This window comes from Erinaceus europaeus, chromosome 3, assembly GCF_950295315.1.
Source record: "Erinaceus europaeus chromosome 3, mEriEur2.1, whole genome shotgun sequence".
Lineage (NCBI taxonomy): Eukaryota > Metazoa > Chordata > Mammalia > Eulipotyphla > Erinaceidae > Erinaceus > Erinaceus europaeus.
Window position 1 is genome coordinate 85,243,028 of NC_080164.1, and position 15,605 is coordinate 85,258,632.

At 40.1% G+C, this 15,605-nt stretch overlaps 1 pseudogene; it reads right to left on the reverse strand.

Annotated features, from left to right (window-relative positions):
* Nucleotides 1-8,932: 8,932 nt before the first annotated feature.
* Nucleotides 8,933-10,399, reverse strand: LOC132537512 (actin-related protein 2/3 complex subunit 2-like; annotated as a pseudogene).
* Nucleotides 10,400-15,605: the final 5,206 nt, after the last annotated feature.

Genomic DNA, 15,605 nt, shown 5'->3' on the forward strand with positions numbered 1-15,605 from the left:
TCTGGTTATGGGAATGGAATAAAAATGTACTGTTATTTTGTAATTTTGTAAATCACTACTAAAATTTTTTTAAAAAATATTCAGTCACGTCAGGTGATGAGCCCATATGGATGATCACTACAGGATGATCACTGCTTGTTAGAGAGACTGTAACTGCATATCTGTCCAAAGGCGGTTAGACTCCATTTAGGGTCATCTGTGCACCAGCTACAGTTCATCAACAAGGCTGAAAATAGGCACAGGCCCTTCTAGTAACTTTGGTGTAGTGTGCAGGTAATACATGTCTTGCCGAGAATAGCCAGCTGGACACTGAACCGGTGATGTCATGACTTTAACAAAGCAATTTGTGGGAAAGAGATTTCAGGTGTACAGCTACTCCTAAAATATAGTTATTGTCCCACATCCAAAATGAAGCAGTTGTAAAGCTAGGCTACTGCTTTCTGTAAGTAGCTTACAATAACAAGCCCCACTTAGGTTAGATGTCCTGTTGGTCTGAATTCTCTTAAGGTAATGACTTCGAGGTTCTAATGTTCCATGCTTAAAGTATGGAAAATGTTACAATCCATCCATCTAAACTGATAGGACTGGGAGAAGGCAGAGAACCCTGGAAATGATGAAACTGACACTCAGTTGAGCAGACACATTACCATGCATATGGACCAGTGTTCAAACTTAGCATCCCCCTGACCCTCACCTGCCAGGGAATGTTTTTGGAACAGTGAAGTAATTCTTCTGGTATTGTTTATTCTCCATCTCTACCTCGTCCCTTCTCTCATCTTTTTAAATTTATTTTTTTTATTTAAGAAAGGATAAATTAACAAAACCATAGGATAGGAGGGGTACAACTCCACACAATTCCCACCACCCAATCTCCATATCCCATCCCCTCTCCTGATAGCTTTCCCATTCTCTATCTCTCTGGGAGGATGGACTCAGGGTCATTGTGGGTTGCAGAAGGTGGAAGGTCTGGCTATTATAATTGCTCCCCGCTGAACATGGACATTGATTGGTTGGTCCATACTCCCAGTCTGCCTCTCTCTTTCCCTAGTAGGGTGTGTCTCTGGGGAAGCAGAGCTCCAGGACATATTGGTGGGGTCTTCAGACCAGGGAAGCCTGTCCAGCATCCTGATGGCATCTGGAACCTGGTGGCTGAAAAGGGTTAACATACAAAGCCAAACAAATTGTTGAGCAATCATGGACCCAAAGGTTGGAATAGTGGAGATAAAGTGTTGGGGGGGTACTCACTGAAAACTCTAGTGTACTTCTGCTTTCAGGTATATATTTTGCAGTAGTTTATGGATATGTGTGAATATATGCTCTCTCTCACAACCTGGTCTATATCTAGGTTTTGAGACTTTGTTAGGAAGTGAATCACCTGGGATGAAATTAGAGAATACTATGAAAAGAAAGGTCTCACCCGAGTGAAGCTGAAGGGTTGTCATTCCACACCTGAAGTCTCTGGACACAATCAGAGCTGAAGCATGTTGAGGTGGCAATTGTTGCATTTATTAGGTTGCAATCAGCAGATGAAATATTATTTGATATGGATTGGGAGAGGCATGTGGGAAAGTGGGCCCTATCCTAAGGTTCCAGGACTGGGGGAAATATAGGCTCTATAGTGGAGATGTGAGGTTCCTGCTGTCTTAGGGTTCAAAAAGACAATGGATAGTTATTGCTATCATCACATTATTTGTTAATTGGGTTAACTTTGAAAAGTCCTTTTGTTAGGCTTTGCTGTATAGTACCCAGTATCTTGTATATAGCTTTGCCACCGGTTTCTTATGATCTACTTGGTCTAGGTATTTGAGAGAGTCCACATATCAAATAAACAGCCTAAATATTGGGATTCTTGCAAGCAGCCTATGGTTGGGTTATGTTTTCTGATCCATCCTCCCACTCTGTGCCTTTTGTTTGGAGAGTTTAAGCCATTTACATTTATTGATATTATGGATTTAATGTATTGTAGTGCCATTGTTCAACAAATTTTTATTTGCTCTGATATATTGCAAGTAATATAGTGATGTTCTTGTTTATAAGAGGTCTTTTAGAACCTCTTTCAGGGCCTGTTTGGTGATGGTGGCCTCCTCCTGTTGTTTTTCTAAGAAGGTTTTGATCCTTCCATCTAGGTTGAATTAAAGCCTAGCAGGATATATTATCCTTGGTTGAAACCCTTTTTCATTAAGGGCTCAATAGATATCTTTCCATTCTCTTCTGGCTTTTAGAGTTTGAGTGGAGAAGTCTGCAGATAATCTTATGGGTTTTCCCTTTATGTGAGATTTTTTTTTCTCTTGCAGCCTTTAGGATCCTTTCTCATGATGTGTCTTGGTGTCTTCAGGTCTGGGTTGATTCTGTTTGGAACTCTCTGGGCCTCTTGAACCTTGATATCCTTTCTGTTATTCAGGTCTGGGAAGTTTTCTTCTATAATTTCCTCTAGAATGTTTACTTCCCCTTCCTCTCTTTCTTCCTCTGGTAAGCCAATTATACAAATGTTACTTCTTTTGATATCACCCCATATGTCTCTGTTATTGTTTTCAGTGTCTCTCAATCTCTTTTTTGAGCTTTTTCACCTTTTTCTTAGTTTTCTCTAACTCATCCTCTGTCTGACTAATTCTGTTTTCTGCTTCTGTTAGTCTGCTTTCCCTTCCCTCAGCTTCTTTCCTCACTTCAGCTATTTCAGCTCTCAGTTCTTTAATTGCCTCAAGATAATCACTATTTTCCTTGGGGGGTCTCAACTGTTGTTTCCCTAATACTGCCATTCCTTTCCTCCAGTGTTTTTTTCATTTCTGTGGTTAATAAGTTTATTATTGCTTGCATACTTTTCTTATCTATGGTTACTTCTGGCTGATTTGTAGTGTCTTCTGGGTTCTTGTCTTCATTCATTGTATTAGCAGTTTTATATGCTCTTGATCTACCCATTTTATTTGATTTATGTGTTTCTTATTTTTATGCTCTGTTGTTCCTCAGTTGTTGTGTTTTGATTACAAGCAACGCTGTACTAAATACCTTTATGACAAATGCAATCACCAACCTCAGAAATTACAATTGCAACTGAAGCAAGGATTGAAGCAGTTTAATCACTACCAGTTAGCCAAACAATGTCTCCAGTCTGTGAAAAAATAGCAACCAAATCCAAGTGAAGAAGAAAGAGAAAGGAAAAAAGTGATAGCAAGAATAAACAATTATGCTAATCTGCTATCCACTGTATATTCTAGGTGTAGCCAGAGGAGAAAGGGAAGTAGAGCAGAGATACACACATAGAGAGTCCACTCTGAGTCATATTTCTTCCCCCAAATAATTCACAAATGAATATCAGTGAATTCAGAAAGCCTAAGAAGGAGGGAAGAAAGGAAGACAAGATAAAAAGAAAGACAAACAAGAGAGAGAAAAGAAGAAAGATAAGAAAAAGAGCTATAATAAAAGAGCAGTGAAAGGAAGTTTTTTTAATTGATTAATTTATTTTTTATTTTATTTTTTTAATTAGCTAGGAGGAGGGAGAAGAGGAGAGTGGGTAGAGGAGGTAGGAGTAGTAAAGCAAGTTCCTCTCACAATGGATAAGACATGCAGTCACCTAGCAATGGAAGACACCCTAAGAGTTAATTCTGGTCAACCTAAAGGAGGGGGGGAAGAGATACACCTTTATATAATATTAATAATAAAATATATCAGGGTATAAAATCTGTTCCAGATTGCCTCAAGCCTCTGGAGCAGAGGCAGCTGACTGTTAAGAAATTAAAACAAACAAACAAAAAGAAAATGGAAAGAAAAACCACCTCAGGAATAGACAAGAATAGCAAAAATAGACAAGAATAGCAAGAATAGACAGTTATGCAAATCTACTATCCACTGTATATTCTAGTGGTAGCTAGAGGAGAAAGGGAAGTAGAGCAGAGATACACACAAAGAGACTCCACTGTGAGTCAGATTTCTTCCCCCCCCAAAATTCCCAAACACGTATCAGTGAATTCAGAAAGCTAAAGAAGGAAGGAAGAAAGGATGACAAGAATGATAAAAGGAGGAAAAAAAGAGAGAGAAAAAAAAGTTAAGAAAAAAACAGTAATAAAGGAGCAGTGAAAGGAAAGACTTTTATTTATTTATTTATTTATTTATTATTATTTAATTGGCTAGGTGGGAGTGGGGGGGTAGAGTGGGTAGGGGATGTAGGAAGAGTGAAACAAGTTATTTTGGCAGTGTATAAGACACCCAGTCCCCTAGCAATGGAAAATACACTAAAAGTTAATTCTGGTCAACCTGAATGAGAGGGGGAAAGGGATATGTGCTTATGTAGTATTGATAATAAAATAGAACAGAGTAAAAAACCTGTCCTGTCTTCAGCTTGGATGACTCCAGATTGCCTCAGGCCCCCTGAGCAGAGGCAGCTGATTGTTGAGAAAGTAAAGCAAAAAAAAAAAAAAAAAACCTCTGATGGTCTTTCCCTGTCTGAGTAAGGCTCTTCTTGGTGGAATATTTGTAGCTGGAATTGGCCACTTAGAAAGAAGAAAGGCCAAGGATTTCAGAAAGGAATAAAGTTGGAGTTGGAATGACAACCCCGATGGGACAGGAATCTTGGTAAAGAAAGAAGGTCAGCAGGGGAGCCTGCTAGGCGCAGACTTCTGGCCCCCAGGGACTGGTTATGGGGGGGGGAGGAGTTCAGGGGTGCTCTTTGGGAATAATAATTATAAATTTTTTTCCTTTCTTTTTACTCTATTTTCTTTGTGTGTGTGTTTTCTTTTTTTTTTTTTTCTTTGACAAAGGAGACATTAACAAAACCATAGAATAAGAGGGGTACAATTCCACACAATTCCCATAACCTGATCTCCACATCCCATCCCCTCCCATGATAGCCTTCCCATTCTCTATGTCTCTGGGAGTATGGATCCAGGGTCATTGTGGGTTGCAGAGGGTAGAAGGTCTGGCTTCTGTAATTGCTTCCCCACTGAACATGGGTGTTGACTGGTCAATCCGTACTCCCAGCCTGTCTCTCTCTTTCCCTAGTAGAGTGGGGCTCTGAGGAAGTTGGGCTCCAGTATACATTGATGGGGTCGTCTCTTCAGGGAAGTCTGGTCAGCATCTTGCTGGCATCCGGAACCTGGTGGCTGAAAAGAGAGTTAACATACAAAGCCAAACAAATTGTTGAACAATCATGGACCCAAAGACTGGAATAGTGCAGATGAAGTGTTAGGGGGTATTCCCTGCATGCTCTTGTGTACTTCTGCTTTCAGGTATATATTTTTCCCCTAGTTTATGGACACGGGTGAACCTATGCTCTATCTCAGGGGACCTGGACTGTATCTAGGTTTGGGGACTTTATTGGGGAGTGGAACCCCTGGAATGGAATTAGAGAATACTATGAAAGGAAAGGTCTCACCCTAGTGATGAAGCTGAAGAGCTGTCATTCCACACCTGAAGTCTCTGGTCACAGTCTTAAGTGAAGCATGCTGGGGTGGCACTAGTTGCATTGATTAGGTTGCAATCCATGGATGCAATATTATTTGAGTCACTCTTCAAGGAAATAGAAACTGATACCAAGAAATGGAAAGACATCCCATGCTCATGGATCGGAAGAATAAATATCATCAAAATAAATATTCTCCCCAGAGCCATGTACAAATTTAATGTGATACCCATTAAATTTCCACCAATCTTCTTTAAGAAATTAGAACAAAAACTACATTCATTTATCTGGAACCAGAAAACACCTAGAAATGCCAAAACCATCTTAAGGAAAAGAAACAGAAATGGAGGCATCACACTCCCAGATCTCAAACTATATTATAATGCCATCATCATCAAAACATCCTGGTACTGGAACAAAAATAGGCACTCAGACCAGTGGAACAGAATTGAAAGCCCAGATCTAAACCCCTACACCTATGGATATCTAATCTTTGATAAGGGGGCCCAAAGTATTAAATGGAAGAAGGAGGCTCTCTTTAAAAATGGTGCTGGGAAAACTGGGTTGTAACATGTAGAAGAATGAAACTGAACCACCTTATCTCACCCCCCCCCCAAAAAAAAAAACTACAGATGGATCAAAGACCTGGATGTCAGTCCAGAAACTATCAAATACTTAGAGGAAAACATTGGTGAAACACGTTCCTACCTAAACCTCAAGGGCATCTTTGATGAAACAAACCCTATTGCAAGGAAGACTAAAGCAGAAACAAACCAATGGGACTACATCAAATTGAAAAGCTTCTGCACAGCCAAAGAAACTAACAAACAAACAAAGAGATCCCTCACAGAATAAGAAGATCTTCAGATGCCAAACATCAGACAAGAGACTAATCACCAAAATATACAGAGAAATCAGCAAACTTAGCACCAAAAAAGCAAATGACCCCATCCAAATATGGGCAGAGGATATGAACAAGACATTCACTTCAGAGGAGATCCAAAAGGCTAACAAACATATGAAAAACTGTTCCAGGTCGCTGATTGTCAGAAAGATGCAAAAAAAGACAACATTAAGATACCACCTCACTCCTGTGAGAATGGCATACATCAAAAAGGACAGCAGCAGCAAATGTTGGAGAGGTTGTGGGGACAGAGGAACCCTTTTGCATTGCTGGTGGGAATGTAAATTGGTCCAGCCTCTCTGGAGAGCAGTTTGGAGAACTCTCACAAGGCTAGACATAGACCTTCCATATGATCCAGTAATTCCTCTTCTGGGGATATACCCCAAGGATTCCATAATGCCCAACCAAAAAAATGTGTGTACATCTATGTTCATAGCAGCACAATTCATAATAGTTAAAACCTGGAAGCAACCCAGGTGCCCAACAGCAGATGAGTGGCTGAGAAAGCTGTGGTACATATACACAATGGAATACTATGCAGCTATTAAGAACAATGAGTCCACCTTATCTGACCCATCTTGGACAGAGCTAGAAGGAATTATGTTAAGTGAGCTAAGTCAGAAAGATAAAGGTGAGTATGGCATGTCCCTACTCATCAACAGAAGTTGAGAAAGAAGAACAGAAAGGGAAACTAAAAGCAGGATCTGATTAAATTGAGAGCAGGGCACCAAGGTAAAAACCCTATGGTGAAGGGAAGGGTGGCCATTGGGCTTCCTGGCACGGCGGGGCGGTGTGGGGGCAGGGGTGGGGGATGGGGATAGGACACAGTCTTTTGGTGGTGGGAGTGGTGTTTATGTACAATTGTATTAAAGTGTAAACATATAAACCACTATTTAATTAATATGAGAGGCCAAAAACTGGTGATATGTCTAGAACTTCTTAAAACAGACTGAGTCTTTTTAATACATAAGCTGTCTTTGATATGTTGTCTCTCCCAAAAGCCTAGACCAGGGAGAACAGAAGCAACGGGTAGCACAGCTATATACAAGATGCTGGGTATTATACCCCAAACCCTAACAAAGGGACTTTCACTTTGGTGATAGTTAACCCTATCACCAAATAATGTGAAGATAACAATAACTATCCATTTTCTTCTTGAACCCTAAGACAACAGGAACCTCACATTTCCCCTATAGAGCCTATATTTCCCCCAGTCCTGGAACCTTAGGGTGGGGCCCACGTTTCTGCATGCTGCTCTCAATTTACTCTATTTTCTAACCCAAATTGAGTTATACTCACCTCCTTGGTGTCACCACTAGGATCCCTTATTGACTGTCCTGCTAAAGACAAAAAAATCCTACTGTTTCCAGTAGATATTGTCGGAGCTCAAGCCACTAGCAGCTTCTCAGTCCGTCATCTTCCGGAATCCTCCCCTTCTCTATTATTGTTTACAAAATATTTAATTAATTTATTTACTACTGATAGATACGGAGAGAAAATGAGAGGGGAGGGGAAGATAGAAAGGGAGACAGAGAGATACCTGCAGCCCTACTTCACGACTAGTGAATTTTTATCCCTGCAGGTGGGGACTAGGGGTTTAAATCTCGGTCCTTGAGCATTGTAATGTGTTAGTTCAATCATATGCAACACCACATGCTGTTCCATATCAATTTCTCTCTGACTTGTCAAATAAAAAGAAAAAGAGGAGGGGAGAATGGTCATTAGAACCAGTACATTTGCAGGGGCAGGCACTGAGCCCCAGGAATAATCTTGTGGGCAATAAAAAAAAAAAATCAGAGCCAGGCGGTAGCACACTGAGTTAAGCCCACATGGTGTGAAGGCAAGGACTGGTTCAAGGATCCCTTGAGCCCCTGCTCCCCACCTGTGGGGGGGGTTGCTTCACAAGTGGTGAAGCAGGTCTGCAGGTGTCTTTCTCTCCCCCTCTCTGTCTTCCCCTTCTCTCACAATTTATCTCTGTTCTGTCCAAGGACAACAACAACAAGGTCAACAAAGTGGGAAAAAAATGGCCTCTGGGAGCAGTGGGTATGTAGTGCCGGCATCAAGCCCCAGCGATAAACCTGGAGGCAATAAATAAATGAATAAATAAATAAAAATAATTAATTTTAAAAGGAGACAAAGCACACTGCATAGGAAAGCTTATAGAAAATTTCCTATATAGGGTGGGGGTATAGCATAATGGTTATGCAAAGAGACTTTCATTCCTGAGGCTCTCAAGTCCCAGGTTCAATCCCCTACACCATGATAAGCCAGAACCTATATCTTGATCAGCTACAAGAAGCTATGGTCTGATATCTACATGGATCAGAAGGATTATGACAATTGGCTTAACTACAAAATGACAAAGAAAGATTATCTGAGAAGTAGAAGGATGACTTGGGTTTATTGGTGATGTCTCCATTCATTAGTAGACTTTATGAATTACTAAGTATTTAAGAAGAGATGTGACAATGAGGATTTTTTCCACAATATTTCCCCTTTCAGTTTGGGAAGAAAACAGAAGGTTTTTGAAGTGATTAGTTAGATATTCTTGGATGGCAAAAATCTATGATTTACAGATATATATATTTAAATAAGTGCTGATTTTTTTTACATTTATTTTTCAGTTTAAAGGAACATTTCTTTTTTTTTTTAAGATAGAAAGATTTTCTTTATTAATGACCCCAACCGTATTTCTTTAGATACAGGAGTTTTTAACTCAAATAGGAGTAAACAAGTTAAGATTGCATAACCCTGCAACTCATTACCAGTAACATATTGCAAAGCGAAACAGCTTGGAAAAGAGGCAGAAGGGAAGTGAGGGAAGGAAGATAAAGAAAAGGAATTAAGTTGATCAAGTGGAATTCTTTTGTTTTCTTTTCTTTTCCTTTTTAATTCTTGGAACTATGAAGTCCTTGCAAGCACAGCTCGTTTTTTTTTTTTTTTTTTTTTTTTTTGCAGATTATTTTCCAAACGTGTACAAAATGGAAACAAAACGGAGAATCCCTTAAGAACCTGAAGAGGTGCAACATTAAAAGCTATGATTATCCAGTAGCAAGTGTTCCAGCCTTCCATTGCCAGTGCGTCCTCTTCCTGTTCCCAAGAAGCTAGCGGGATGAAAATGTCTTCCCCGATTGTTTTCATTTCTTTTTTCTCGGCATCCGGACGTGCACGATTCAGCACCTTGAGGAAGTCGGAGGTTTTTGCCTGCATACATGTGTGAATATAGGCCTTTGAGCACTTGATGTGATAGTGCAGGTAGTCAAGGAATGTGTGGATCAGGTTGATGGTGTTGTCTCATGCACTGGTGTTGGTGTGGCGAGGGAATAGCATAAAGGTGATGTAGCCAATATTGTCACCCACGGCGGCATCAGTGTCTTTCAGCTCCAGAGGAGGTTCCCTGTGGCTGAAGAGGACCTGTGGGGCTGTGTGGCTGCCTCTGCGTCCTTCTTTGAACTCCTGCATGAACACCTTTCCGATGACTACATCGTCGTCATCCTTAAACACTGTGCTGAAGACGACCGTGACTCTGTCCTTTTTAGATTCAACATACATGGTCTCATCATCCCTATAATGGATAACTGCCCTGTTCTCGCCTTCCTTGCCCTCTTCTTGGAACTGGAAGTATTTCTCAAAGACAGAGGCAAAACAATTTCGTTTCAACATGCCAGCCTGATGCACAATGGAATCCTTGGATGCAGGCAGATTTTCAAGGTCGTATAGCAAAGAGACATTGTAACCTGATTCTGGATTCACCAAGAAACTCCCATACACTCTCTTTAGTAACTCATCAGCACCATGTGCCTGAAGTTCCTTGTAAAATTTCAAAGAAATACTGACCATCACTTTTGTTTTATCTCCATTAGGATTTGAAATATGATAGAGGGCACCATCAAAATCTGCAAATGTTACTTCTACTGCTTCTGGTTTGTTTCCGGCCGCCGCGTTCTCGAACTTGAGCGAAAGCGTCTCCTCGATGATGCGGTTGTTCACCTCCAGCAGGATCATGGCGGCGGCTGGCCCCAGAAGCCTGAACCCGCCTGCCGAGGGGCCACCACCTCTGCCACCTCACCGACAAGCCCGGTCCCCGCCCAGCCCTTAAAGGAACATTTATTTTTTTATTATTTTTTATTTTATTTTTTTTCCCCCTTTTGTTGCCCTTGTTGTAGCTTCGTTGTGGTTATTATTATTGCCCTTGTTGACGCAATTCGTTGTTGGATAGGACAGAGAGAAATGGAGAGAGGAGGGAAGACAGAGAAGGGGAGAGAAAGATAGACACCTGCAGACCTGCTTCACCGCCTGTGAAGCGACTCCCCTGCAGGTGGGGAGCCGGGGGCTCGAACCGGGATCCTTACACCGGTCCCTGCGCTTTGTGCCACATGCGCTTAACCCACTGCGCCACCGCCCGACCCCCTTAAAGGAACATTTTTATTAAGTTCCAGAATGCTAAAAATTTTACCTGTTAGTGCAGTTAAAATTCTGATTCAGTTTGGAAAGTAAACATGTTTCAGTTCTGGATAGGACTACTTTATTTGCAAAAATAAATGGTGAATATTTTATATAAACTGTCATTTACTTCAGATATTTCCTTCTAGAGCATGAAATGAAATGATTTTTCAGTGAAATGCTACAATCACTAGAGTTTCCAGTATACATATAATTTGTCTGAATAAGATTTTACCTGAACTTATACTGCTGATGGTAAAACAGAATGCATTAAAATAACTAATTTATGGTTTCATTGAAATCGTTGGAAACAAATTCTAAATTCACATATCTAGTAGGAATTCAAATGACAACAATTGAAAGATATATTGCACTTGGCTAAACACAAGTTGATGTCTGTGTTCTCTTAAATGATGATGATTACAGCTACTTGCCTCTGAAGAATATGTTTCCATGTATATTATCTCATTTGTTACTGTAATGTCCCTTTAAGGGACAGATGTAACCGTCTTCAATTTACAGATGAGAAAAGTGAGACGCAGATGGTCAAATTTGCCTAAAGTAAAGTTGGGACACTGAATTCAACTGCCTTCCACTGTCTACAATTTTGGTGTTAAATTCTTTGCTCAGATAGGAGGGTAGAATGTACAGCAAACAATAAATTTTATTCAATGGCCACTTTCCATCCCCAGTTAAGGATCACAGATAAGAAGACTGAATCTTCCCTGGGCATTGATGGGTGCCAACCTGACATGTCTTGCTCTCCATTTTATAGCTCAGCTATGCAACTGTGAATAAGTAGCAGAACTCTCTTCATTGTAAAAATCCAAGCTAAATTTGGTGTTCAGTCTAACTCAAAACCATGTTTCAACTCACTCCATTAGATAAGTGAATGTGTTATCTTGTTCAAGGAAGCAAAGAATTTTTAACTTATAGAACAGCTTTTGTGACTGGAAAGTGGATTCCTAATTAAACATTGAAGGAAAGGCAAGACTCAGTAAAAAGTGGTGCTATGGCCACTAGTCATATTGTCCAAGACAGATCAAAGACAGAGGGGGTGAAGATTAGGATCAATAAGAATACACACACACACACACACACACACACACACACACACACACACTATATATATATATATATATATATATATATATATATATATATATATATAGTTGCTCCTAAACTTAGTGGCTTACAACAATGACTATGTATCTGCTTATGATTATGTTGTTTGTTTTGGGCTTACCAAAGCAGTTCTGACACTGATCACTTAGTCAACTGCTAAGTGACTAAGATGAAAATCTGTCATTTGTGGTTGCATAATTCAAGATGGTCTCATTCATATGCTACCAGTTACCAGTTAACTAGGTTATAAATGAAAGAAACAATTCTTTTTGGGCAACCTCTTCAGTTAGATAGTCTGGATTTTTATTCGAAATCATAGTGATAGTGTGCCACAAAAGCAAGATTCATTACCAAGTCTTTAGTTACATCACATCATCCCTTTGGTCAAAAAACTGTATCATGGCCAAACTTGGATTCAATATATAACTGCATTGTTGCTTGTAAGTTGAGTTATCGGTATGGGTACAATGACAACCTCCCATTTCATGAAGTTACTATGTCTAGTACACTTGATATAAATGAGATCTAGAGATTTGTAAAGACAGGTTAAATCTTTGCTTCGATACAACTTATATGTCTTTGAACCCTGGGTTTCAATTTAACTTCTAGGTAAAAGAGCGTTGATAATAGTTGTTCTTTATGAATCTGTAGATTTTTTTTCACACAATATTTCAGACACCCATGAACAAATAAATCCTCATTATAATGTTTCAGTGTCCTGCATATCTATTAATCACTAAGTATTTAATGAAGGCTCACTATGTATTTAATCAAGTTATAAAATATCAAGTTCTGTCTAGGCTTTAAGGAGATGACGATAGAGTGACTAAAGATGAGCCATGAAAAGCAAACACTAATATAAAGAAAATTTGCTACATAGGTGGGCTTTTGTAAATACAATATGAGTTTTATAGGCATAGTTCTGTAGAATTTTATAAGAAGAAATGTCTTCGTAGGGAAATCAGAGAACATTTTATAGAGGTTACAAGTAATGACAGACTGTAAAGATGGGTCATATGAAGACAAATACATTTCATTATGCAAGTAATATACTTTGTTCATAGAAAATTTAGAAAAAAAGGTGTAAACTTGCAAAATACTCCTAATTTGACTGTGCATATATATAATATACATATATTTGTCATGTATTCTTGAACATTGGTTTAATAACACATGGTGAAAAATTTCTACAAAATTAGTTTTATCACTTTCCACTAAAATGGCTGCATTGCATTATAACTTGTGTTAAATACCATGAATAATTTATAAATTATAATACTTAGGTTCTTTTTTTTAGGACACATTCGCCATTCCAGAAGCCCATGGAACTCCCCCGTTTTTGTAATTAAAAAACGCTCGGGAAAGTGGCGCCTCCTTCAAGACCTCCGCGCAATTAATAAAACAATGCAGGTCTGGGGAGCCCCCCCAGAGAGGCTTACCTCTCACTTCTGCGATTCCTGCAGGAATCCTGATTATGGCAATTGATATTCAAGATTGCTTTTTCTCCATTCCCCTCCACACACAAGATTGTAAGCGTTTTGCTTTTTCTGTTCCTTCTATTAATAATGCCAGCCCTGCTGATAGATTTGAATGGGTGGTATTGCCTCAGGGCATGGCCAACAGCCCCACAATTTGCCAAGAAGCTGTTAAAGCTGCTCTTCTTCCATATATTCATAAAGGACTTGAAGTTTTTCATTACATGGATGATATTTTGATATGGGGAAATATAGACACAGATCTCTCTGCTTTACGTGATTTTCTTTTTTTTTTTTTTAATTTTTTATTTAAGAAAGGATTAGTGAACAAAAGCATAAGGTAGGAGGGGTACAACTCCACACAATTCCCAACACCCAATCCCCATAACCCACCCCCTCCCATGGTAGCTTTCCCATTCTCTATCCCTCTGGGAGCATGGACCCAGGGTCGTGGAGGGTTGCAGAAGGTAGAAGGTCTGGCTTCTGTAATTGCTTCCCCGCTGAACATGGGCGTTGACTGGTCGGTCCATACCCCCAGTCTGCCTCTCTTTCCCTAGTAGGGTGTGACTCTGGGGAAGCTGAGCTCCAGGACACATTGGTGGGGTCTTCAATCCAGGGAAGCCTAGCCAGCATCCTGGTGGCATCTGGAACCTGGTGATTGAAAAGAGAGTTAACATATGAAGCCAAACAATTTGTTGAGCAATCATGGATCCCAAGCTTGGAATAGTGGAGAGGAAGTGTTAGGGAGGTACTCACTGCAAACTCTAGTGTAGTCCTGCTTTCAGGTATATATTTTGCAGTAGTTTATGGATACGTGTGCACATAAGCTCTCTCTCACAGAAACTGGTGTATATCTAGGTTATGGGACTTTGTTAGAAAGTGAACTACCTGAGATGAAATTAGAGTGTACTATTAAAGGAAAGGTCTCACCCGAGTAATGAAGCTGAAGGGTTGTCATTCCACACGTGAAGTCTCTGGGATGGGTCACAGTCCTTTGGTGGTGGGAATGGTGTTTATGTACACTCCTAGCAAAATGTAGACATATAAATCAGTAGCTAATTAATATGAGAGAGGGAAATCAATTGTATGTCTCAAAGTTTCTCAAAAGACAAACTGAATCTTTTTAATATATAGGCTATGTATTTGATATGCGGACTCTCTCAAAAGCCTAGACCAAGTAGATTAGAAGCTTCCAATAGCACAGCTATATACAAGATACTGGGTACTGTCCAGCAAACCATAACAAAGGGACTTTTCAAAGTTAACCCAATTAACAAATAATGTGATGATAATATTAACTATTGATTGTCTTTTTGAACCCTAAGACAGCAGGAACCTCACATCTTCACTATAGAGCGCCTACTTCCCCCAGTCCTGGAACCCTTGGATAGGGCCCACTTTACGTGATTTTCTTATCCCTGCCTTGAAACAGAACGGCCTTAATGTGGCCCCAGAAAAGGTACAGCTAATTTCTCCAATTTCCTTCTTGGGTTCAGAAATTTCTCTAACTAAGGTTCGTCCTTTTAAACCTTGTGTTATTTTTCCTTCTAATCTTACTCTTGCTTCCTTGCAAAGTTTTCTCGGTAATTTGAATTGGCTTAGGCAATATTTGTCACTTCCCACTAGTTGCCTTCAGCCGCTGTTTGATCTGTTAAAAGGAGACAAACAGCCTTCTTCAAGGCGAACACTGACTCCCGAAGCCTCATTGGCACTGGGGAGAGTTAACCAGGCCTTGCAAGATATGCATCTTGTTAGATTCTCCCCTTCCTATCCAGTTAGCCTTTTGGTTTTTAACTCTTCCCCTACTGTGGTCGGGGCTCCAAGTCAGCCCCACGGCATTCTTGAGTGGCTCCATATACCAGTGGGGGGGGCTCCGAGGCTTCTTACTGAAATTGATGCCCTCGCGGCCATGATTCGGCTTGGACGCAGCCACGCCCTACAAGTATTTGGGCAGGAACCACATTCAATTATTACCCCTTTTTCTTTGACAGATATAGAGTGGCTTATGCGTCACCACTCTCGGTTTGCTGTAAGCCTGATGGGTTACCCAGGGCAATTAGATAATCATTTTCCTTCTAATAAATTGACAGCATCTCTACCCCTTTTGCCTCTACTAGTACCTAAACTCTTCTCTTGTGAACCCATCCCATCTGCTCCTATAATATTTACGGATGGTGGAAAAAAGGGAGCAGCTGCCATTATATATTACCCTGACAAACAATGTCCCACATCTCTCTTTACTGAACTTCCTGATAACTCTCCACAA